This window comes from Monodelphis domestica, chromosome 1, assembly GCF_027887165.1.
Source record: "Monodelphis domestica isolate mMonDom1 chromosome 1, mMonDom1.pri, whole genome shotgun sequence".
NCBI lineage: Eukaryota > Metazoa > Chordata > Mammalia > Didelphimorphia > Didelphidae > Monodelphis > Monodelphis domestica.
In genome coordinates, this window is record NC_077227.1 from 83,133,707 (window position 1) to 83,157,038 (window position 23,332).

A 23,332-nucleotide genomic window follows, 5' to 3' on the forward strand; every position below is an offset into this window, starting at 1 on the left:
TGGGCCCCGAGAGTCGTCTCCCGCCCCTGCCCCTGGACCGCCCCCCCCTCCCGCTCTCTCTAGCGGCTCTCCGCCCCCCCAGAGATCCAAGGGGTGCTCTGGTGCTTCGGCCCCGGCTCCCGGCCGCTCCGAGCCTTAAGGTGCGGGACTGCGTACTGCCCTCCCGAAGAGGCAGCTCCAGATTTTTTCAGTCCGCATCCCGAGCCCGAGTAATTCCCCGAGGGGAGAGCCCAGGAGGGCGAGCGGTAAAAGGGAAAGGCTGGGTGGGGAAGCGCCCAGGTGTAACTCCCAGTCCTGCGGCCCGGGCTGAGCCATCTAACCTCGCGGCCCGGAGACCTGTCCTGGGCCAGGACCCGAACAGTCGAGCGGTCGAACCTTTGGGGCGGGAGTGAGAAAGGGAATGGTAGGAAATGCTTCCAGAACACCCCCCACACACACACACACACACACACCCGCCTTGGGTCCACATTTTGGGACCTCCCCGATCCCAACCTAAAGTTTCTGCAATAGAGCCCTCCTGGTTGGGGGCCGGGGGGAGGGGGGCGGCTCAACAGGACCCCTGGTAGGGGCAGGAGCGCGAGCAAGGGTCCCGGGCAGGAAACGTGTTATTATGACTTTTCTCAATCAATTCTTGGCTAGAGGAGTAGAGTGGAAAGGGGTGAGGTGGGGGACGAAGTGAGAGGCGCTAAAACGGAGTTCCAAACGCCTTGAAAGTCTTTTGGGTCCAACAGCCTACTACCATCTGATGCCATTAACAGCCTAGATTCCTGGTCCTCAGTCACTCCGTTAAGAATTCAGGGGCAAAGCTGGATTGTTTGGACTAGAAAATTGAAAATACTCAACGCTCCCAACGGGGATTTTTAGGATTCTAAAATTTCCTCTAAAAAGAGTTTTTTTTCCTTTTTCTTCTCCCTCCCCCACCTTTTAAAAATAATAAACTTAGCAGCCAATTGTCAGGAGGGAGGCAATGTAGCCTAATATATGGATAGAGAGCGAGGCTGAGAAACTGAGAGACTTTCGTTCAACTCCAGCCTCTGACTCTGAACTAGCTGTGGGACCCAGGGCAAGTTACTAAACTCTTTCAGTCCCATTTTCCCCATGCATAAAAAATAGGGACAATAATAGCACCTGTTGGAATAGGAACAGCTGTAGGGTTGTGCTCTAATAAAGTTGTTATATAGATAAAGGAATTTACAAACTGAGAGCTCAATAAATGTTAGCTGTTATTGTTGTTCATAATACTATGATACAAAGAGGGGAAACATCTTAACAAACCCTTAAAAATGTTTTTAATTAGAATATTTTTCCATGGTTACATGATTCATGATTCCTCCCCTTTCCTTCCCCTTCTGGGAGCTGACAAGCAGTTCCATTGGGTTATACTATCCTTGTTCAAAACCTACTGCCATGTTATTCAATTTTGCAGCAGAGCAATCTTTTAACATTAAAACCCTAATCATATTCCCATAGAACTAGTGATTGATCATGTTTTTCTCCTGCATTTCTGCTCCCACAGTTCTTTCTCTGGATGTGGATAGTGTTCTTTCTCATAAGTCCCTCACAATTGTCCTGGATCATTGCATTGCTACTAGTAGAGAAGCAGTACATTAAATTGTACCATACTGTATCAGTCTCTGTGTACAATCTTCTCCTGGTTCTGCTCCTCTCACTCTGCATCACTTCCTGGAGGTTGTTCCAGTCTCCATGGAATTCCTCCACTTTATTATTCCTTTGGGCACAATAGTATTCCATCACCAACAAATACCACGATTTGTTTAGCCTTTCCCCAATCGATGGACACCCCTCATTTTCCAATTTTTTGCCACCACAAAGAGTGGGGCTAGAAATAATATTTCTATGAAACTTTTCCTTACGATCTCTTTGCAACTCCTTAGCTTTTCACCAGGAAAGGATCATAAGATTTAGAGCTGGAAGAGAGCATGAAGATCAGCTAGTTCAGCAGCAGTTAACCCTTCGACATCTGGTAAAACCCAAGGACCCCATCTCAGAATTCATAATTGAAGGAAATGCTAAATAGTAGAGGGGGCAATTAGCTGGCTCAGTGGATTGAGAGCCAGGCCTAGAGAAAGGAGGTCCTGGGTTCAGACACTTCCTAGCTATAGGACCCTGGACAAGTCACTTAACTCTTATTGCCTAGCTCTTACTATTCTTTTGCCTTGGAACCAATATACAGTATTGATTCTAAAACGGAAGGTGTTTTTTTTTTTTTAGTCAGTAGGAATAAAGATGTGATTCCCCCACCCTCACCCCTTTCAATGAAGCTTATAGACTCCCTGAAATCTGTGAACCCATCCTGGACCTCAGGACCAATATCCTCATTTTTCAAATCTTCAATCAAAATGTGAGCCACAAAGACAGGATGAGTGAGACTCTATTAGAATAGTTAAAAGTATAACTTCAAGTATTTTAAAACATTATCTAGCCTGACTCCCTGACTGTACAAAATTGGAAACTTTGAGAAGCCCAATGACTTATCCAAGATCATACAGTCACCACATAGCAGAGCTAAGTCTTTGTACTCCAAATCCAAGGTTCTTTACATTTCCTTCAGCTTTCTTTGCGGACCCCACTTTCTAATCTTTTTCCTCTCCCCTCCAGCTCTCCGGAACTTGGTCCTCTCCCTTTCCAGATGTTTTTTATTGAAATCTCTTCCACCGAAATACTTGGAAGGGGGGCAGTTTAGGGGGGAAAAAACCTCAGGCTCCCCCTTGCCTTTAGAACTAGGAGGAGCTTTCCAGACCAACACCCTTCTGCAGGGAATTGACAGGTCCTTGGCCCCATTCCTGGGAGGGCCCTGGTGGCTATTCATTGACCTTAGAACAGCACTGCGGATTTATCCATCTAGGCTATTTGAATTCAAGACTCCACATCTGCATCTGAGCTCCTTCAAAGTTTCCCTCACCTGTAGCAAGGGAGGAAAGTGGGATGTGACATCCTTTTGAAACCCTCCCATCTCTCACTCCTGGGACTGAGGTGAAAATTAGAGGAGACAGGAAATGTGTGTGTGTGTGTGTGTGTGTGTGTGTGTGTGTGTGTGTGTGTGTGTGTGTGTGTGTGAGAGAGAGAGAGAGAGAGAGAGAGAGAGAGAGAGAGAGAGAGTAGCCAAGCTGTTTTTAAAATTATGAACCTAAAACAGAAACACCTTCAAACGATGAGTGAAGGTGTTTTGGAGATTATTGAATTAAACCAAAACTTCCATCAACTTGTTCTGCAGTTATATTACATTTTAATTCCAGCCCTTGTGAAAATCCCTTCCTTCCCTCCAACTGCCCTTATGAATAACTGTTGTGTTTCAACTCTAAGCATAAGATTTATAGAAATGCTTTAAAAAAAATTTTTTTAAGGAGTGAAGAGAGGACTGAACCTAGAGTTTGATCTCTCCAGTGCTCCTCTGAAGTAACTGTTTCAGGAGGAGTGATGGCTGTTATTATGTAGGACTTTAAATCAATTTATATATATTTTCTCATTTGTTCCTCAACTGATTTGTGAGGGGACTACTACAGATATCATACCCATTTTACAGATGAGTAAGTCACTTCACCTCAGATTCTTCATCTATAAAATGAGGTGGTTGAACCAGATGATCTCTAAGATTGTTGCCAGATCAGATCTCAAGCCTATGTTCCTCATCCGGCCATATACTTAATAGCTGTTGCTGTATCTTTAAAATAGAGTCAATAGTTTTATTGTCCTCCCCCAGAGGATTTGGAGGGAAAGTGTTTTGAAAACTGTCAAGTGCTAGCCAACAGATTGATAAAGTGGTTGGGGTTAGAAGAGACCTTAGGTTCAAATTCTGCCTGTTTTCTTGCTAGCTACATGGCCATAGGCAATTCTCCGACTCTGATTCCTCATTTGTAAAATTTCTTTTTTTCTCTTTCTTCCTTCATTCCCTCCTTCCTTTCTTCCTTTCTTTCTTCCTTCCTTCCTTCCTTCCTTCATTCCTTCCTTCCTTCCTTCCTTTCTTTCTTTCTTTCTTTCTTTCTTTCTTTCTTTCTTTCTTTCTTTCTTTCTTTCTTTCTTTCTTTCTTTCTTTCTTTCTTTCTTTCTTTCTTTCTTTCTTTCTTTCTTTCTTTCTTTCTCTTTCTTTCTTTCTCTCTCTCTTTCTCTCTCTCTCTTTCTTTCTTTCTTTCTTTCTTTCTTTCTTTCTTTCTTTCTTTCTTTCTTTCTTTCTTTCTCTTTTTTCTTTTCTTTCCCTCTCTCCCTCACCTACCATCACATTCTACCTTTTATTATTTATTTTATTTATTATTATTATTATATTATAAATTCATTTAGGGCAGAGACCAGTTATCTCCTTTCAGACTGATATCTCTTTGCCAGTACAATATTGCATACTGGGGAGGGACCTAAAATTTGCTAAATTGAATTATGAACATTCTCCTGAGGATTAAAGGAGATAAATACTTTGCAAAGTACATCAAAGTATTCAAATCCTTATCGGATACGTTAGCTCTTATTAGCCTGTTTACAGTAAGTTAATGGCCACCCTCTTTGTGCTTTTCTCCATAAGAATTAGTCAAACACTGTAGTCACTCAATAAATTGTCCAATGAATAGAGTTTATGATGCAAACCCACCTCAATCCCCTCACCACGTGTACAGACACCTTAAAGGTAACACAGCCCATTGTTGGAAATTATCTGAAATGAAATAAATGCTCAGAATATAGATGGATTGAAACATTGAGGGAAAAGAGACAAACATAAAGGAGAGAAAGACTTTTCATGCCTTTTATTTAAGCAATTGATTCTCATTGAAGTGAGAGGCATAGTGGCCCAGGTTAGGCATTCCAGCACAACTGCATAATCTTGACAGGGACATTGAAACACTTAATTCTCCTAAGTTATATAACACCACTTCTTTCAAATTCAATTGTTAGACCTGGGTCCACTTTGCTAAAGCTTGAACGCTATTACACCCACATTCATGAATGTCACATTTATTGAACAACATAATTTTTTAATATCACTAGTGTAGGTTTTATAGTTTATTTTATTGTTTTAAAAGTCATTCGGGGCTTTAAAAAATGGGTTTTTTTTTCAACGGGGTCCTTATGATTTTTTTCACACAGTCAGAACTAATAAAAACAGAACTGTTGTAACTATTTAATACAAAAGGTCTTGGAGTTTCAATATTTCTTCTCTGCTGGATACTAAAACCAATAAAAACTACATGAGATTTTAATTATATTCTGAATTAAACAAGACGCTTTTCCAAAATTTTGGCAGCATTTATTTTCATCACTCCTGTTTCACAAGAGGCTAAGCTGTATAGTAAGGTGGTTCTTACCTATGATTTCTTCCACTGGGGACTAAGATAAATTTGGGAATTTGGTTTATTTTTGATGATGAAAAATACATGCCTGTGGGATTCAGAATTAGCAGTTACCTGAAAATAATAACTTTAAAATAGGGATAATCATAGCACCTACTTCCGAGTGCTATTGTGAGGACCAAAAGAGATAATGTTTGTAAAGTTCCTAGAACATAGGAGACGTTTAAAAAATGCCTATTCCTTCCTATTTCCTCTGTCAATGAAATCACGTGACCACTTCCTATCCACTAACGTCATCATCAGCTAGCTACCAGTCAACTTTGGAAGGAAATCTAAGAAGGATTAAGACAGAGTTTTCCCTTCTGTACATGGTCCAAATCTAGCTTTGGGTCTACAATTTGAGTTGAATTATTAGTCCTTAAAAGTCTCTACTTACTGTTTCGTTCCTATTCTCTGGATCCTTAGATCTGTTAGCATCATAGATTTAGAAATGGAAGGAATCTAAGAAGTTACTTCGATCAGCCTCTTCATTCTGCGGATGAAGAAACTAAAACTGAGAATTTGAGTGACTTACCCAAAGCCATACAGGTTATGAGTGAAAGATGCAAGTTATGAATCCAGGTCTTCTGACTTCAACTGAAATATTCTTCCCACATTGGTTTTTTAAAATTAATTTCTAATTATTTATTTATTATTATATAATTAGATAGTAATTATTTATTATTAAGGCATTTAATGTTCATTCTAGAATTATTAAACTTTTTTTACATTATTCTTACATTTATAGTGCAATCTGCCTTCTCCAATTCCCAGAAAACCATCTTTTATAATAAAGAAAAAAGTCAACAAAATTAACCACATCAAAAGGGCATGACATTATCTACAATGTACCAAAGCCATGATCTCCCCACCTCTGCAAAGAGAGGAGGGGGACCTTCTTACAGCTCTTCTTTTAGGCCAAACAGTCATTTATAACCTCAAATTTTTGTTTAATTACTGTGCAGTTTTTGTTCTTATTTTCTTTGTTGTAGTCATATTGTTTTTCTGATTTTATTTCATTCCATTTCCAATAGTTCATATACATTTTTCCATGCCTCTCTGAGTTCATCTTACTCATCATTTCTCATGGTACAGTAATTAATACATTACATTCTTTACAAAAAATTCTTTAGGCAGTCCACAGTCAATAGACATTTTTTCCATTTTTTTTGTTTGTTTCTAATTCTTTTTATTTAAAAAAAAAAGTTGCTATAAAGATCTGAGTATCCCACAGATCTTTATTTTTATCATTTACCTCAATGGAGTCTATCCCTTAGAGCAATAGTGTTAAACTCAAATAGAAACAGGATCATTAAGCCATACAGAAGGGTCTCTGCTAATTGAGTATTGACCAAGAAATCCACGTATTAACATTCTCTGTTACATCGTATCTCGATTTGTTAAATGTTTCCCATTTAGATTTTGGTCTGGTTTGGTGGTGGTCTAGACACTTCTGCCTCAGACCAGCCATCAACTTCTGAGGCACTCTGTATTATATTTCAGAAGAGACCTGGGCTGATCAGGTGTCTTTTTACTCCCTCAAGAGGCAGATAAGGAGATATTCTTATTATGGATGCCAAATATCCAATAAAAACTTTACAAAAAAAAAAATCAGTTTATTAACCCGTCTTTTGAAGGAATGAAAGTAAAGAAACAAGCATTTTTTAGAAAGCCCTCACCTTCCATCTTAGAATCAATACTATGTAATGGTTCTAAAACAGAAGAGTGGTAAGGACTAGGCAATGGGGGTTAAGTGACTTGCCCAGGGTCACACAGCTAGGAAGTGTCTGAGGCCAGATATGAACCTAGGTTTTCCTGACTCCAGATCTGGTTCTCAAAACAAATATTTATTTAGCAACTGCTACATTCCTTTTTAAAACTAATTCTAAGTGAAGTCCAAAAGTACTTATTAAGCACCTGTGCTATGCACATTACTATGATCTTATTTGATCCTCACAACCATGGAAGTAAGTGCTATTTCTTAACCCATTTTATAGTTGAGGAAATTGAGCCAGACAGAAATTAAATGACTTGTTTAAGGTCAAGCAGCTAGTAAGTGACTGAGGCTGGATTTGAATTCAGATCTTCCTGACTCCAGACCCAAGGCTCTACCTCTAAGGCACATGATGCTGTTTGACATTTTATAGACAGAGCTGGAGACCCTGTACCCTCTCAAGTCCATTTGATCAAATAAGAGGAGGAAAAGCAGGAAACACAGAGATGCCAGGATATAAAACAGAGAACACAAAGATAACTAGCAATAAGTCTGGCCATTTGTGTGATAAAGAGAGCTGTCATTCAAAAATTGCTTAGAGCCTAGTCATTCCTCAAAGCATGGTTTCTAGCCTGGCAGCTGCCTTGTTTAAAATAACTTTATTTTTATTCTTTTCAGTTACAAGTAGAAACAATTTTAGACAATTGTTTTCTGACATTTTAGGATTCGGATTCTCTTTCTCTTTCATTCTTGTCTCTCCTCCAGGCAGTAAATAGTCGGATATAGGTTATATCAATGCTTTCACGCAATACATATAAAATAACTTTGAAAAAATATTTTAAAACTAACTTTTAAACAACTTCTTAAAAATACCATCACTTGTGTGACATATCTTTTGTTCATGTGTAAAGCGAGAATACTAAAAAGTTCTGAATTCTTAGGAGAAGCCCAATCTGTAAGTCTTGGGTCTTTTGGGAAGAGAGGAAAGTCTTACTCCTGTAATTCCACTGATTAAGAAGGAAAAGACTGCTTGAAGTTATTATTAGGATGGAATTGAACACAAGACAATAACGTTATTCTTTTGTTTGATAGAAAAACTATACAGTCTTCCCTGTTGCCTTAGTTCAGTGGGTCAGCAATTTGAAAACCTGTGTGCTTTGAAGGTTTGGATTTGTTGTTGCTCTTCAGATCAAATCCTTTAAAACTGCTTCTAAGTCAAGTACAAAAGCATTTATTAAGCACCTACTGGGTTCTGGGAACTGTGCAAAGCATTGATGCTACAAAGAAAAATAGTCCCTGCCGTCAAGTCGCTGACAGTCTAAAGGTGGAAACAACATGCTGATAACTAGAACAAACAAAATTTAGATAGAATTAACTAAAGACAATCTGGGATGGAGGTGGAGTGGGGAGCACAAGGCGGTATTGTGAAGGGGTATTAGGGGAGAACAAAATGAGGAAAAAAAAGGTGAGATTTCAACTGACGCTTGAAAGAAGCTAGGAGGAAGAAATGATGAAGGAGAGTATTCTAAGGAAGTAAGGTTGGGAAGTGACTGTCAGCGAAGATGTCTTGAGTCTGAGATGAAATACCACCTTCAAGGAATAGCAAAGAGGCCATTTTTGACTGGGTAAAAGTAGGGGCTGAGTTGTAAGAAGCCTGGAAAGAAAGAGATCCAGTTATAAAGTAATTTAAAAGTCAACCAGAGGATTTTATGTTAATCTTGGAAGTAATAGGAAGTCCCTAGAGTTTACTGAATGGGAGGTGGGGGAAGAGAGGAAGGATTGGCATGATCTGACCTATGCTTTAGGAAGATTAATTTGACAATGGAGAAGAAGATGGACTGGACTGGGGAGAGACTTGCAAGGAGATCAACCAGAAGGCTATTGCAGTAGTTTGAAGATGAGCTGATGAGGACTTGTTGGACAGTGTCAGAGGAGAGAGAATAATAATAGCTAACATCTATAGGACCTAGGATGTGTCAGGGCAGCTAAGTGGAACAGTAGATGGAATGCCAGGCTTGAAGTCAGGAAGACTCATTTTCCTGAGTGAAAATCTGACCTCAAACTCTTCCTAGTTTATGTGATTCTGGGGAAGAATGTTTGCTCATCTATAAAATAAACTGGAGAAGGAAATGGCAAGCCACTCCAGTATCTTTTAAAAACTATTTTATTTTCCCCCATTACATGTAAAAACAAATATTTAATATTTTTTAAAAGTTCTGAATTCCAAATTCTCCCCCTTTTTCTGACCCTCACTTCCTACCCTGCCTCCTCCAGTAGGTAAGAAATTTGATATAGATTTTACACGTACAATCATACAAAATATTTTTCCTTGTTAGTCATCTCATTGAAGCCATCTCAGATTTAAAAAAGAAAGACAATTAAATATAAGCTTCAGTCTGCATTAAGACCCTATTAGTTCTTTTGTTGGGGTGGAGGGATGGGGAGCAATGGCACTTTTCATCATGAATCTCTGGGACTGCTCTGGATCACTGCATTGCCAAAAGTAACTAGGGCAGTCACAGCTGTTCATCAAGAAATATTGCTCTGCCTGTGTGTAATGTTCTTCTGGTTCTGATTATTTCACGCTGCATCAGTTCATATAAGTCTTTGCAGGTTGTTGTTGTTTTTTTTTTTTAATCATTCTGCTTGTCATTTCTTATAGTACAATAGTATTCCATCACTAGCATATATCACAACTTGTTCAGCCACTCCCCAATTGATGGCCAACTCCTCAAATTTCAATCTTTTGCTATCTATCACAAAGAGTTGCAACAAATATTTTTGTACAAAATAGGTCCTTTTCTTTTCATTTTTTTGGGATACACACCTAGTAATTGTATTAATTGATTACAGAGCGTACATCTTTTTCGAATACTTCCAGCGTAATTCCAAATTGCTCTCCAGAATGGTTGTATCATATTACATCTGCATTCCCTCCAATATTTTTCTTTTTTTTCCCTGTCATATTAGCCAGTCTAATGATGTGAGGTGCTCCCTGATAGTTGTGTTAATCTGCATTTCTTTAATTGAGTGATTTAAAGTATTTTTATATGACCATAAATGACTGATTTCTTCATCTGAAAATGGCCTGTTTATATCTTTTGACCACTTATCAGCTAGAGAATGATTTTATTTTTATGATTTTGACTTAGTTCTCTATATAGTCGAGAAAATAGCCTTTTCCCAGATATTTGTTGCTTCTTATTTTCTTTGAATTTTGGTTGCATTTGTTTTGTTTGTCCAAAAACTTTTAAGTTTAATATAATTAATATAAAATTATTTTAAAGTTAAATTTAAGATAATAAAACAATATTATAAAATTAACATAAAATAAGTTTAATATAATAAACATTATATTTTATAATGCTCTTTATCCCTTGCTTGGTCTTAAATTCTTCCCTTACTCATAGATATGACAGGTAGACTATTCTATGCTCCTCTAATTTGTTTGTGGTATTACTCCTTTATGTTTAGATTCCTAGTCTTTGCCATACCATTTTCCAGTAGTTTTTGTTAAACAGTAAATTCTTGTCCCCAAAGGTTGACTCTTTTGATTTACCAAACGCTGAATGACTATGGTCTTTTATTACTAGGTTTTGTGTAGCTAATCTATTCCACTGATCCACCATTCTATTGCTTGGACAATACCAGACTGTTTTGATGATTATTGCTTTGTAATACAGTTTGAGATCTGGTACTCTTGGCCAAATGCTTGACCTTTTGTTCTTCCATATGAATTTTTTAAATTCTTTTTAGCTCTATAAAATAATGTTGGGACAATTTGTTAGGTATGGCATTGAATAAGTAAATTAGTTTAGGTAAAATTATCATTTTTATTATATTTGCTCAGCCTACCCATAAGCAATTAATATTTTTCCAATTGCTTAGAGCTGTCTTTATTTGTATGAAAAGTGTTTCACAATCAAGTTCATTCAGTTCCTGGGTTTGTTTTGGTAGACAGACTCCCATATTCTTTATATTATCTACTGTTAATTTAAATGGAATTTTTTTCAGTCTCTTGCTGCTTGGCTTTACTGGTAATCGACAGAAACACAGGTGACTGGTGCGGGTTTATTTTCTATCATGCAACTTTGTTAAAGTTGCTAATTATTTCAACTAATTTTTTAGTTGATTTTCTAGGATTCTCTAAATATACCATCATATCATCTGGGAAGAATGATAATTTTGTTTCTTCATTGCCTATTTGAATTCATTCAACTTCTTTTTCTTTTCCATTTTTAGAGCAATATTGAATAATAGGGGTGATAATGGTCATCCTTGCTTCACTCCTGATCTTATTGGGGAGGCATCTAGATTATCCCCACTACAAAGAATGCTTGCTGGTGGTTTTTAGATAGATTCTAGTTATCATTTTAAGGAAAGTTCCATTTATTCCTTCACTCTCTGATATTTTTAATAGGAATGGGTGTTGTATTTTGTTAAAAGCTTTTTGCATCCATTGAAGTCATATTTTTTATGGTTTTGTTATTGATATAGTGAATTATACTGATAGTTTTCCTAACATTGAACCAGTCCTGCATTAGTGGTATAAACCCTACTTGGTCATAGTGAATGATCCTTGGGTATATAGCTGGAATCTCCTTGCTAGTATTTTATTTTAAAAATTTGCATCAATACTCATTAGGGAGATTATTCTATAGTTTTCTCTGGTTTTGCTCTTTTTGGTTTATGTATCAACACCATATTTATATCATAAGATGAATTTGGTCGGATTCCTTGGGATTTATTATTCTTTAAATGGTTAGTACAATTCTCTGGCCCTGTGGATTTTTTTTCTTGGGGATTCATTGATAGTTTGTTCAATTTCTTTTTTCTTATTTGAAAATTTTTATTTAATTAATTAATTTAGAATATTTTCCCATGATTCATATTCTTTCCCTCCCCTTCTTCCCCCATCCCCCCAGCCAAGGAGCAATTCTACTGGGTTTTACATGTGTTATTGATCAAAACCTATTTCCATGTTGTTGATATTTACACTAGGGTGTTCGTTTAGAGTCCATATCCCCAATCATATCCCCATCGAACCATGTGATCAAGGAGTTGTTTTTTTTCTGGATTTCTGTTCCCACAGTTCTTTCTCTGGATATGGATAGTGTTCTTTCTCATATGTCCCTCAGATCAATTTCTTTTTCTAAGACGGGATTGTTTATGTATTCTATTTTCTATTAATCTGGGCAGAAATATTCCTGTATTTCACTTAGATTATAAAATGTATTGCCATATAATTGGGTAAAATAACTTCTAATAGTTGCTTTACTTTCTTCTCCATCGGTAGTGAATTCACCACTCCAGTATCACCACTTTGGGGTAAAACACCCCAAATGAGGCCATGAATAGTTGGACAAGACTGAAAGTGGTTGAACCACAACACATGCCAGGCATTGTGCCAAACACTTATTTGATGTTTCCAACAACCCTGTGAGGTAGGTATTATGACTATTACCCTTTTACAGATGAGGAAAGCAAACAGACATTAAGAGACTTATCTAGGGTCACACTGTTAGTTAATTTCTGAGAATGGATTTGAACTTAGATCTTCCTGACTCCAGTGCTCCAACCACTGGGACACCTAGATTTGCAAAGGTAGAATCAATAAGACTCAACATATAGTGAGAAGTTGAGGATGATGCTTTAGTTATAAGCCTGGAGGATATTTATTTATTTATTTTATTTTTATTTTAAAACCCTTACCTTCCATCTTGGAATCAATACTGTGTATTGGTTCCAAGGCAGAAGAGTGGGAAAGAATAAGCAATGGAGGTTAAGTGACTTACCCAGGATCACACAGCTAGAAAGTGTCTAAGGTCAAATTTGAACCCAGGACTTCCCATCTCTAAGCCTGGCTCTCAATCCACTGAGCTACCCAGCTGCCCCCATTGGGAGATATTTAAAACAGACTCCACAGGACGTCTGATGTTTTACAACATTCCCATTTATCTATCTTACTCTTAGTCTGTAGGAGCTAGAGATGAAATGAAACCATTTCATTTGGAAAATACCCAGTTAGTGGATTAGCATTATGCAAGGCACTGCACTAGGCAGTGAGAACAGAGTCAAAAATGAGGGCTTCCTGCCTTCAGGGAACTCATGTTCAGTTAAGGATTCCCACACTGTCCGAGATTTGTTAGAACCAGTATTGGTAACCTCATTTGATAGAGGAGGATATTGAATCTCAGAAAGGTTAAAGAGCTCATTAGAGGTCACAAAACTAAGAAATGGGGCAGCTGGAACTTGAACCAGTCTTATGACTCCTAATTTTCAAAATGAATCAATACATCATTTTTGTATTGGTGACATTTCCTAACTGTGTGGCTTTGGGCAAGCCACCCATCCTGTTTGTCTAGCTCTGTATTCTAGAGTTTTGAAATATATATCAGCTGTGTGTATCGACCTTGCTAGGTAGGAGGGCAAGTACAGTATTTTGTCTAGAACATGACCATCATCCTCATGGACCTTGCAGTCTATTAGGGCAGTAAGATGGAAACACAGATAACTTAGTGTGCAGTATCATGTTATAAATTTATTACAGAGTTGCTAATGGGTTGTATGAGGTCCACAGTGGCATCTGGGGAGAACTTGATACCAACAGAATGGAAGGTGGAGTGCTTCATGGAGAAAGTGACATTTGAGATTAGACTTCAAATGATAGTTAGAAATTCAAAAATAGAGTGAGAACATTCTGGGCTAAGGGATGTTGTTAGAAAAATAGAGGTCTTAGCCAGGAAGCAGAGTTTGAATGATTGATAGAAAAGATGAATAATATGGGATAAAACTGGAAAGGAAGGCTGATCTGATCGATCAGTCAACATTTATTGAACACCTACCTGCCACTGTATTCATCGTTGGGCATATAGAGGCAAAAGACAATTTCTGCCTTCAAGGAACTTACAATCTAATGAGGGAGATAATAGGTAAGCTAATATATCCAAAGCAAACTCTATTCAGGATAAATAAGAAATAATCAAGAGTGGGAAGGCAGTAGAATTAAAAGGGATTGGGGAAAATTATCCTATAGAAAGCAGGATTTTATATTCATAGTTATGCTCTTTGTGGTGACAAAAAAATTGGAAAATGAGGGGATGCCCTTCAATTGGGGAATGGTTGAACAAATTGTGGTATATGTTGGTGATGGAATACTATTGTGCTAAAAGGAATAATAAAGTGGAGGAATTCCATGGAGACTGGAACAACCTCCAGGAAGTGATGCAGAGCGAAAGGAGCAGAACCAGGAAAACATTGTACACAGAGACTGATACACTGTGCTACAATCGAAGGTAATGGACTTCTCTACTAGCAGCAATGCAATGATCCAGGACAAGTCTGAGGGACTTAAGAGAAAGAATGTTATCCACATTCAGAGAAAGAACTGTGGGAGTAGAAACACCTTCTAAAAATAACTGCTTGATCACATAGGTTTATGGGGATATGATTGGGGATACAGACTCTAAGCAATCACCCTAGTGCAAATATCAATAATATAGAAATAGGTCTTGATCAATGACACATGTAAAACCCAGTGTAATTGCTCATTGGTTACAGAAGGAGGTGGGAGGTGTAAAAATGGAGATTTTGAACCCTAGACTTCAATCCCCAGAAGTCCTTGATATTTCCCAGATTTTTATTATTAGAAATATAATTTTAATTTTTACAGAGGAGGGAAGGGAAAGAACATGTAACCATGGAAAAATATTCTAAATTAATTAAATACATAAACTAAAAAAAAAAGGCAGGGTTGTAGTTGGAACTTCAAGGAAGCCAAGAAAGTAAGTAGTTGGAGCATTCCAGACATGGGGGAGGGACCAGAGAAAATGCTGAGAGTGAAGTACAGTGTCTTGTTTGTGGAAGAGCCAGGAGGCTGGTGTCACTGGACTGAAGAATAATGTGTAAGAAGTCTGGAAAGGTAGGAGGAAGGAGGCTTGGCTATGAAGGGCTTTCAATGCCAAGTAGAGTATTTTTTATTTGACCCTGAAGGCAATAGGGTGATGCTAGATTGTAGAAGGTGAGATAAAGGCATCTGAACTTTAAGAGACAGAATTAGGAGATCCAGATCACAAGGCCTATTGGTTTAGAGTACAGTGGCAAAGTAGATGGTAATTTGATAAAATTAGATGTTTTGACCATTACGCCATTTGATTGGGCAAAGGACTTCAGTGATAAGAATTTTCTTTTTCAATACTTTAATAACTGTAGCTTGGAAACCCATAGAATTTCCAAGGGTGAGGGAGAGAGTAGATAACCCCAAGATTTTGAACATGGGATTGAATGAATGGTAGTGCCAAAGCTCATGATCTTTTTAATGTACCACACTGCCAAATCAGTTAAGCTTTTAAACAATTTCTATTAATGGTACTGGTGTAACTGAAGAAAATGTGTTATTCTGCACCTTGAAATGATAATCTCAGTGTCAGGAGGCAGGCAACATGTTTTTGCCAGTGTTTTTCTGAAATCATGGCTAGTCTTTGCATTGATCAGAGCCCTTACATTGTTCTTAATTTTCTTTACAATGCTATTATATATTCTTTAGTTTCTAATCATTTCATTCTGTATCAGTTCATAGATATCTTCCCATTTGTCTCAAACTATTCCTTTCATTTCTTACAGTCCAATAATTTTCTATTACATTTACCTACCCAACTCATTCAGCCTTTTACCAGTTGATGGGTATTCCCCTCATTTCCAGTTCTCAACCTAACAAAAAAGGGATTCCATTACTATTTTTGTATGTATGGGTCTTTTTCTCTTAAATTTTTTTCCTTTGGGGTTATAAACCTAATAATGGTATCTCTGACTCACAGCTTAGTGACTATGGGCAGAGTTCCAAATTGCTTTCCAGGAGGGCTGGGCCAATTCACGGTTCCCACTAAACCATTTGAACAAGAAAGTAGCATGAGCAGATTTGTACTTTTAAAAAATGATTTTGACAGCTGTGTGGAGGAGGGATTAGAAACAAGAAAGACAAGAGACCAGGAGATCAATTTGAAGGTTAATATTGCAATATTTCAGGAGAAAGGCAATGAGGTTCTTTGGGTGGTGACCATGTGAATGCAAAGATTGCAAAGGAAGAATTGATAAGACTTGGCAAATGATTAGAAATAGCATTGAGGGAGAGTAAAGCATCAGAAATAACATTTAAGTTGTGTATTTGGGTGACTGAAAAGATAGTAATACTCTTAACAGAAATGGGCAACTTGGAGAAGTAGCTATAGGGAACCTCATTCTGGTCTTACTGAATTTGAGATGCCTATCCAGGTGATGTCAGCAAGCATTTGGGGCTCTGAGACTATTGGTGTTTAAGAAAGAAAGAATGATTACACAGATTTTGAAGTCACTTTCTTGAAGAGGAGAATTGAACCCATGGTTGTTGAGATGATCAGGAAAGTGGAGATACAAGAGAACTCAGGCTACAGCCTGAGGGGATGCTTATATTTAAGAGATAAATATAAGACCAAGCAAGAGTTGGAAAAAAATTACAAAATGTAAAATAAACATTTTTGATTACATTAAATTAAAAAGGGGTTGTACAAACAAAACCAATAAAACCAAAATTAGAAGGGAAACAACAAATTGGGAAAAAATCTTTACGATAAAAACCTCTAACAAAGGTCTAATTACTAAAATTTATAAGGAGCTAAATCTATTGTTCAAAAAATCAAGTCATTCCCCAATTGATAAATGGGCAACGAACATGAATAGGCAATTTTCATATAAAGAAATCAAAACTATTAATAAGCGCATGAAAGTGTTCTAAATCTCTTATAGAGAAATGCAAATCAAAACAACTCTGAGGTATCATCTCATACCTAACCAATTAGCAAAGGAAAGTAATAAATGTTGGGAGGGATGTGGCAAAATTGGGACATTAATGCATTGCTGGTGGAGTTGTGAATTGATCCAGCCATTCTGGATTGCAATTTGGAACTATGCCCAAAAGGCTTTAAATGATTGCCTGCCCTTTGATCCAGCCACAGCACTGCTAGGTTTGTACCCCAAAGAGATAATAAGGAAAAAGACTTGTACAAGAATATTTATAGCTGCACTCTTTGTGGTGGCAAAAAATTGGAAAATGAGGGGATGCCCTTCAATTGGGGAATGGCTGAACAAATTGTGGTATATGTCGGTGATGGAATACTATTGTGCTAAAAGGAATAATGAACTGGAGGAATTCCATGGGGACTGGAAGGACCTCCAGGAATTGATGCAGAGTGAAAGGAGTAGAGCCAGGAGAACATTGTACACAGAGATGGATATACTGTGGTACAATCAAATGTAATGGTCTTCTCTACTAGCTGTAATGCAATGATCCAGGACAATTTTGAGGGATTTATGAGAAAGAACTGTGGGAGCAGAAACACAGAAGAAAAACAACTGCTTGATCACATGGGTTGATGGGGATACGATTGGGGATGTAGACTCTAAACGATCACCCTAGTGCAAATATCAATCATATGGAAATAGGTCTTAATCAATGTCACATGTAAAACCCAGTGGAATTGCATGTCAGCTACTGTCAGCTACGGGAAGGGGTTGGGGGGGAGGGAAAGAACATGAATCTTGTAACCATAGAAAAATATTCTAAATTAACTAATACAATTTCTCAAGATAAAAACAAAAATAAAATAGAGATAAATATAGATCACAATCCCATAAAACAGACTGAGGAACAAAGTTAGAGGGCATGTGGAAAACCAGAAGAGATCAGTGTCATGAAAAACTGGAAGTCAAGAATATTCAAGAGGAAAAAGTGGTTGATGGTGTCAAAGCTAGAGAAGTCAAGAAGCTGAGGCATGAGAATATTGAATTTATTTATTTATTTTTAATGTTTTTCAGTTAACAAACATTTTATTTTCTCATTCTTCCAGCTACACCCATCTCCGGGAGAAAAAGAAAAAGCCAAACCCTTATAACAAACATGAATAGTCAAGTAAAATAAATTCCCATATTGAAGGCCATTGAAGTTAGCAATCAAGAGTTTGTTCATTGCCTTGGAAAGAACTGTTCCAATGGAGTTCAGAAGTCAGACTGAACTAGACTTAGAAGTGAATAGGAGAGAGAGCTAAGTAGCAGAGTGGATAGAGCACTGGGTCTAGAGTTGGGAGGACCAGGGTTCAAAGATGCCCTCCGTTACCTACTAGTTATTTAACTTTGGCTAAGCCACTTAACTTCCGTTTGCCTTGGCCTTGCCACTCTTTTGTCTTAGAACTGATACTAAGAGAGAAAGTAAGGGTATTTAAAAGAGAGAAGGGAATAGATGAGGAAATTTGGGGCAGTGAGTTGTAGCCAACCATTTTTTGGAGCTTGTCTCTGAAAGTGAGAAGAGATACATAGAACAACATGGAAGGAAGGATTTAAGAATGGGGGAATTTGCAGGCTGGAGGGGAGGAACCATAGGTTAAAGAGAGGAGATGGGAGGACTGGACCCATTATTTTATGGTTTTAGGGATTTCTCTGCTGAGGAAAATCCCCCTCTTGATGTAGGTCAGAACCTTTTCTAAAACTTATTAGTCTCAGAGTTTTCTGGGATATTGAGATGTTAAGTGACTTGCCCAACTAGTACGGATCAGAGATAGGTCTTAAAATTAGATGTATCTTCCTGACTCTGAGGCCGGCTCTCTATCTACAATGCCAGTGTCATCAAAGTCCTCTGCAGGGAATGCTTGGAAAGGTTTAACCACCAGCTCCCTGAGGGATATGTACACAACACACTTTAAAGTTTAATCTACATAATTAACATCTATCACTTTAAGCCCAGAAAATGAACAAAGCAATAAATGGAGCCTGATTTCCATTTTCTAATTTCCAAGGTTTAAATGCTCACACTGAAAATTTAACAATTGGCTCTACCAAGAGCTGGCTCTAACACCACCCTCCCTTAGGATGCCTAATATACTCTATTACATATAGTTGATACTTCACCCAAATCCTCTCAATTTGCAGGTAGATTATGGCCTCAACAAAAATAAATGATACAGGTTAAAAGGCACTGGAGATTTTAGTGTTAGTATTCTTCAAAAAGTTCCTATAATTAACAGGCTCTAATAGAAACCAGGGTCTTAGGGGAAGAAATGTTTTATAGATAGCTTTTTTTCTCTCTGATAAAATTTGTAACTTGACTTTTACCAGATAGAGTAAGCTGTACTTTCTGGTATTAACATCACTTATCTCAGAATTCACTAAAAGATTCTATGAGAATTGGAATCATAAGCATTGATCAATAAAATTAAGCAGAAAAGTTACTTAAGTTATACCTAGATGTTTGATTTCAATGAACAATACATGATAATTTAAGATTATTAGGGGGAAAAGATGGTAATCAGAGATTTATAAGTCATTTATTATTCAGTAAAGAGAAGTACAACTAGCTGGATTGTTTTATGCCAAAGGAAAAAAAGCAAAATAACAATTTTGATCACTGAAAACTTATTTTTTTAATCTAAATTTATAACATATACAGGCATAATACAGATATATGCAAAATGATTAGTACTTTGCTAACTTAAATTCAATTTTAATCACTTTTTTGCTGAAACAATATATATCTGAATATAAAATACAGCATAACCCATAAAGAACCCCAGTTATTCCCTCCCCCCCACCTCCCCTAAAAGCCCTTTGAATTTAAAGTGTTTTGAGTTATCCAGTATATTATTTATACACATTTCTCCCACCAAAGGGAATCGGTTCAGGAAAAAGTAATTTTGGTTTATAATTTTATTTTTTCCTATTGACAAGTAAGCTAAGTAGACCGATTTTGCTGTTTATAACATTTAAACTACTGAACCAACCTGCATAGTAATCCATACTTCAAATTAAATCACTTTCTAAGAATAGGAAGTCTCAAGTGGAATAAATTGATGCAACTGCTAAACCTAAGTTATTACACTGAGACAGTTTATATATAAACTAAGACTGAGAGGCAAGTTTCAGTTAAGTTGGACTCTGGTCAGCTTTTCTTCAATATGTTGAGGTGGGCTTCAATAGTTGGAAAAGATATTTTTGGCTAGCATAGGGTAGAATTTGGGGTTAGGATATAAAAAAACAACAAAATGAGAATCGAGGAAAGAAATTATAATTACTTTTGGAAATATTTCTATGGTTTGTTTACTAAGTATTTGAGGGAAGACCCTGAATAGAAGAAACCAATTCATAAATTAAGGAAAATGTGTACCTGTTATTTGTCCACTGTCTTATACAGAATTCAGTTACCCATTTCTTTATTTAGAATTTTTAACAGAAATTCACTTTGAAGATGAAAAACTATTTAATCACAAAAGTTTGCAACTGTGTCACTCAGGATTTTTTTTTTTTGGATGAGTATCTCAGCTAAATATTTGTTCACATATATTCTACTAATTAGGTTTTATGAAAAATGAAGAATCATCACTATGCTGTACATCAAATAGAAAAAATAAAAGGTCACATTTCATGGTAGTGCTTTAATTGAAAGAAAATAGATTGAATTTTTGTGTCCTAATAGCTATGTTAATGTTATACTACAAGTTGCCAAACCCTTTTCCATTTGCCCTAGAAGCTTATTTTAGAAAGTTCAATTACTTGCTTAATTCTAAAAACATATTCATTGCCAGAAAGGAAATATATTAAGGAATATGTTACTGTAGAAAACAATCTTATTAATCATATTTTTACTGATGGCAGTTCTAGTAAGTTTATCTGTGGCTCATATTGATAAGCTGATTTTCATTTCAGAGCAACAAACTTTATTATTCACAATCTTAATAAATAAGATAATTTTCTATTAGCTTCTGAGGTTAATTAAATTGACTTTACTATTACACATTTATAGTGTATGTGAATAGTGCATATTTACAAATAATAAGAGTAGATTCTTTTTGTTTTACTACCATGGTCAACTGTTTCTAACTATGAACCTATTTTGAACAACTGCTCCTAGTTTTGCTCAGCTGCTGAGCCACCCCAATTTTCAGGTGTTATACATTAGGAAATTGAATTACAGTAGGGCCAAAATAGAGGACAAGATGAAAAAAAATCAGTAAAAAATACTTTAATGTACAAGAAGAAATTATTTTTAAAATGTTAGGAAAAAGAACATTAATTGCAGAATTTGGAGGAAAAAGATTTCATTGTGGATCATTGTGCTTCTAGTGCATCTAATTCTGAAGAAAAGAGCCATGAAATAAGCCACAAATAACATTTAATTTATAGCCTGATTGTCCCACTTAGCCTGCAAAGTTCATTACCCTCTAAAATAACTACCCAGAAGACAATGCCCACAAACACTCTGAGCCTTCCAATGTAGTCAGTATACTAAGGCGGTTTTTCAAGGTCTGGTCTGTAGGCTCCATGTGGCCAACTGGTGTTATATAGTCCTGGTCTAAAGAAAAGTCCTTTGAATGAAGTAAAACAAAAGATGCTCAATCAGGCAGGCATGTGAAAAAATTGCAATTTCGAAGTTGTTCATCCTTATTTCAGTTTACTGATGCCAAATGTTTTCCTTTTCATTGTAGGCAATGCCCTGAAGTTCCTTCTACATTGTGCAAAAAATCTCCTATTGACCTGCAAAACTAATGATTTTTTTTTAAAGGGAGTGCTGTTGTTTGTCATTCTGTTTCTATTACTCCCTATGTGTCTTTGCTCAAAAAAAAAAAATCATTTCTGATTTTTGTAAGGCATGTTGATCTGCCAGAACTATTTCCAATCATTATCTGCCAAATCCTGCCTCAATCAGGAGGCCTTCCCTTAACCTCTCAGATTAAAGTTTTTCTATTCCTATATTTATTGTCCATATCACTCATTTGACACTCACTTAAAGGCTTGATTGTATGTTTCCATATGGATATATGTTATCCCTGCAACCATACTATAAACTCCTTGAGGGCAGGATTCATGCTTTAGGTTTGTTCATTAGACAAGCATTTATTGATGCCCCTCAATAAAATCGTTCCCTAGGTTCTCACGGGGGCCTGAGAGTGACTCTAGGTTCTTACACACTATGCCAGCAGAACACACTCTTGGCAGGCTAATCCCTCTGGACAGACTATGGGCCGTGATGAGGAGGCTCATTCTGAGAAGGCGGCCACCAGGTTGATGCCTTTTCTTTGTTCAGCTACTCCCAGTTTAACTCACAAAGGTTGTCCATGACAGTGGAGAAGGGCTGACGTCTGCACCAGTAGAAAGGTTATTCACAAGACTGAGATTACGAATCCTTGACATCCAGGCTAATGAAGTTACAAGATACCTGCTCTCAGTGAGCTGCATAACTATACCACTATCTTACTCCGTCTGGTATACCTTTTCAGAGCCCACATAGCACCAGGCATAGTGCTGGACATTGTTAGCTACAGTCTAGTTTGTCAATCATCTGTTTGGAGCCATTCCCTGGGAACCCACTGGTCAACTATCTTCCATGTTTTCACATCTGCAGAATTAGATTGCCGCAAAATTACTTTAAATGTTTTCTCTGGTTGCATCCTTAGCTCTGCTTATTCTCTATGGGCCTTGAATCTTCTATGTAAACACAGATAATGCTGATAAAACTGGGGAAAAAAGAACAAGGCATCTGCAGTACTTAGGAATGTCAAAACCCCACCTAGGAAGATCGTACCAAACATTCCTCTCAGTTACTCTGGCAAAGAAAGCTATCTCCATCTATCGGCACATCATCTGCCAGCACACAAAGGCAGCCAACAAGAGAGTCTTCCAGTCTGGGGTTCTCTGGGTCCATGCTGGATTGGATCCATGCTTGGTTTGGAATGGGGTACTTGAAGACTTGGTCTCCACCTAAGCTAGTATCTCATAGTCTATTGGTTTGGAACATGGTGGTTGGTGAAGATTTGGTCCCCGAATGGACTGGTTATCTCTTAAACCTTTGTTCAATATCATAGTGAATAAAGTTCAAACCTAAGCCTATATATTATTCAAGGTCCTTGAATAATCTGACCTCGTTCCATTTTGCAATGCATTTCCCCAGCCACCACCTGTAGAATTCCTATCCTTCCTTTAAGCTCCTTTCTAATGCTTTTATCAGGAGTTAAGGTTATTTTGTGGCTCATTACCACCACCACCACCAGACTATAAATTTGATGAAGGTAGGGGCAGGTCTGAAATGAACAGTGCATTCTGACTCCGGGATCCAGCACAACTTTGAATACATTTAATACATTTTTGTATTTAATACATTTTTGAAATGAATAATAGCTTCAGATAGCACCCTTGACTTCAATCAGCTGCCTAACAAAAGGTTATGGGAAAGAGAACTGCAATTCAAAAGAATAAAGATGGGGACAGA

The 23,332-nt window shown here is 37.2% G+C and overlaps 1 long non-coding RNA gene across 1 annotated transcript; it reads left to right on the forward strand.

Moving 5' to 3' along the window:
- Positions 1-96: 96 nt before the first annotated feature.
- Positions 97-21,816, forward strand: LOC130455047 (uncharacterized). The gene is made up of 4 exons (XR_008912847.1): positions 97-245; positions 12,344-12,491; positions 14,220-14,342; positions 21,552-21,816. It is a non-coding gene; the product is annotated as an uncharacterized LOC130455047 (long non-coding RNA).
- The last annotated feature ends 1,516 nt before the right edge of the window (positions 21,817-23,332 follow it).